Below are 4,101 nucleotides of genomic sequence, written 5' to 3'. Positions count from 1 at the left end.
GTTTTAATGCATAATTGGTAAAGTAAGAGAAATAGAAAGAAAAAGTTTTTAAAGTTTTGTTAGTGGGGTCTCATCAATTAGAAAGTTCTTACTTTTTAGGGACCGACAAAGAAGGAAAGTGTTCATACTTTTCAGGGACGGAGAAAGTATATAAAGTAGGACCCACATTCCACTAACTTTTTCTACTCACTTTCCATTACATTTCATAAAACCCGTGTCTAATCAAAATGAGACATATATAGGAGGACGGAGGGAGTGTGTTAAAAAGTGAGAGAAATAAAATATGAGAGCTTGGAGATAGAAATAAAATCTGAGAGATAAAAAGAGAGTGATTGGATGTTTTATTTTTTTAATCAATAGAGGAAGTAATTTAAATTAATTGGACGTTGCAAAAAAGAATACGAATCAATTTAGTTGGGACAAAGGGAGTAAAAATTATAATAATACCATAAAATGTTTGAGCAAACCATGAATACTCCTTCCGTCCCACAATAAGAGTCATATTTTGTCATTTTGACATGTTCCACAATAAGAGTCATATTTCACTTTTACCATAAATGGTAAGTAGGTCTCATATTCCACTAACTCACTTCACTCACATTCTATTGTAAAACCAATATAGAATTGTGTCCACGTCAAATGTGACTCCTATTGTAGGGCGGATGGAGTAAAATTGGTAAACTAAGAGAGATATAAATAAAGGGTAGTGTGATAGGGTTTATCTATCGGGGGGAGTATTTGAGTGAATTTTTAGAGAGAAAAGAGAACAACCTTAGTTGAAGTGCTGGGGGGCGTTTTATGCCAGAAGAGAGATAAACTAAATATACTCCCTCTGTCCCAGTTTAAGAGTCCTGTTTTGCCATTTCCATCTGTCCCATTTAGAATTTACCATATTTGGACATAAAATTTAACCTCATTGTTGATGAAATTTACACTCAAATGCCATTACTTTCATAAAAATAAAACAAAACAAAATCCTAAACATACAAAAAGTCAAAAGGATCCCACTTTCCACTACCTTACTTCAAATATTACATACTCCAACAACCATTACCTCACTTCAATTATTACACATTCCAACAATTGATTAAAACCCGTGCCCTAACTAAATTACACTCCTGAACTGGGCGCATGGAGTAATAAAAGACTCCACACAAATTTATAATATGCATGGTAAAAAAGATATTATATAAACTAAGAATGTAAATCAAATCCTAACCACTAGTAACAGTAAATCAAATCATAATAATTAAATAACGAAACATAAAATAAACTAAATAATTATACGGAAAGATTATCAGCTCCCTCTGGAATAAAGTAAAAGTCTAGGTTCCTATCATAGTATCAGTGTAATTGTATAAGTTGTAGATATAATGATGCATATGGGTAATTTGTTGTTTAATTACTATAATATTAAAATGTTCATACTTTTCATAATAGAATCAATAAGGATCATACTCCCTCAATTCCAAGGAATATGACCCCTTCCTTAGTCGACACGAGATTTTATGCAATTTCATTTATATGTTAAGTGAAGAGAATAAAGTAAGAAAAGAAGAATAAAATAGAGATAAATGTATTTATATTTTCAGTAATAGATCATCTTGGTTGGTACAAACAAAAAATATACTCCATCTATCAAAAATTGCATATGTTTTCTTTTCTCAATAACCTTGTTCACGATTTTGGATTCAATTAAGGCTTTTCCTTTTCCTCCTTTTTATTTTCTTTGTTCATAATATGACACATGTTTTTCTACTGCCTCCACAATATACAAATATGGAGTATATGATATAGGATTACATGCGATAATCTTCTACCTTTTACATATACTTTTAAACATGAACTTAAATCGGTCGATTTATTGAATTATTTGCTTAAATAAATAATTATATACTCCGTATATTTTTATTTTAATGAGAACTTTTTTAAAATGGAAACTTTGAGAATTGAAAATTATACACCCTTCATCCCATAATAGGAGTCACTCTTAGAGTGTCTATTATAGGACCGCCGCGCCTATAGCCCCGGTGGGGGCGGTCCCGGAGCGGTCTATAGTGGAGGTGACGTCCGCCCTTGGGGGCGGACGAGGAAAATGGGGGCGGTAGGTGGCGGACGGGCATGCGGCGAGTTTGGGGCGAGGACGCGCCTACTCCGGGGCGGACGCGGCGAATAGGCGGGGCTGCTATAGTGGAGCGGTGCCCGGCGCGGCGGTAGTCGGTGAATTTTTTTTTAATTCAATTTAATTCACCTATAAATACACCTCATTCCATTCATTATTTTCACACAATTCCAACTCTTCATCACTCAAAATTTCTCTCACTAGAATTTGTGGTCAGAAATGGACAATTTGTGGAAAGACACGTGGAATGCTCTGATTCAACAGGTGCAACACCAGGCTGCCCAGGAGGATGCGGCGCGCTTGGCGGAGGAGGCGGAGGTTGCGATCCCTCGTGAGATTACTCATCGGCGGACCATTCAACGAGACCATATCGGTGCGCACCAGCGTCTAATGGCTGATTACTTTGTGGATAACCCTCGTTATCCACCCGAGATATTCCGCCGGAGATTCAGAATGTCGCAACGGCTGTTCAACCATATAGCGACGAATTTGGCGGAGCGTTACCCGTGCTTCACCCTCCGGCGTGATGCCGCAGGCCAGATCAGGCTATCTACGCAGCAGAAGTGCACCGCTGCAATCCGGCAGCTTGCCTACGCCGGACCAGCCGATATTCGTCAAGACTGTCCGCCAACCGGTTGGACCGAAGAAACAATATTTTGCGCGCAAACAAGAGGGTGCTAGGAAGGATGTTGAGCGGGCTTTTAGTGTCCTCCAATCGCGATGGGCCATTATACGATGCCCGGCACGAGTTTGGCACGAAGATGATGTCGCAAATATTATGTTAGCATGTATCATATTGCATAATATGATAATAGAAGATGAAGGATTTTCGGCAGAGCGCTGGGCACCAGAAGAGGGCGCAAGTACAAGTCACGGTGTTGCCTCCGCGCCGATCCAGATGGGCGTACCACGGAGCAATGAATATTTGATCCAACATTTCGCTGATATGCGCAGGACCACATCACATGCCACACTCCAGGCCGATTTGATTGAAGAAGTGTGGGCACGTAGGGGAGGTGGCGACGCAGTGTGAACACCTTTGTGATTTGCACTAGATAAAATTTTCGTTGTATAATTTTTCATGTACTTTAATACGACGAAAATTTAGTGTTTAATTTTAATTTCTTCACGTATAGTCGTTTTCTTCTAATTACGTATAGTCCGATAGATTTGTTCATAATTGCTTGAAACATTAAAATAAAAATTGATTATAAAATTTTGGGGCTATTGGTGTCCACCACAGTGGCGGAAACAAAAATTTGGGGATGTGGACAAAAAAACCGAGGCTATGGACAAAAACTGGGGCGGGGCTATTTGGGTGTCCACCTTATAGTGGACACCCTTATTGTGGGCATGAGTTTTAAGAAATTTAAAGAATATTGTGTTGGAAAAGTTAGTAGAATACAAGACCCATTTTTTTATATTGGTTTTATAATAAAATGTGAGTGAAATAAGTCAGAGGAATGTGAGACATACTTATCATTTATAGTAAAAATGAAATGTGACTTTTATTGTGGGACGGACCAAAATGACAAAGTGTGACTCTTATTGTGGGTCCGATGAAGTATTAGTTGGTTGATATGTTAATATTAATTGCTATCACAAAACATAATTATCGATAGTGACTAATAAATTGATATCAACTCTGAAACTGATATTCATGAATCAACAAACCGATATTATGGAGTCATGAACCGATATGTTTTATATTTTTAATATACCAATTAATATTAATATATTTGTAAACTTATTTAGTTTTGTGTTATCATTTTTAAAAAAAATTCTCAAATTAACCATCTTTTCTATATGTATATAGTATATTACTACTTACTACTGATATATTTAAAAATATAATTATTTATTTAAATAATTTAATAAATTGAACCATTTGTTAGGGTTTGTATACTAGAAATCACCTTTCGAGTGATTGAATACTGTAAAACTCTAATTATTATTTTCCAATAAATGCAACTGATTAT

The sequence above is a fragment of the Salvia splendens genome, chromosome 17 (assembly GCF_004379255.2).
Source record: "Salvia splendens isolate huo1 chromosome 17, SspV2, whole genome shotgun sequence".
Classification (NCBI taxonomy): domain Eukaryota; kingdom Viridiplantae; phylum Streptophyta; class Magnoliopsida; order Lamiales; family Lamiaceae; genus Salvia; species Salvia splendens.
The sequence above is the reverse complement of the archived record's forward strand: the minus strand, read 5'-3'. Positions refer to the sequence as shown.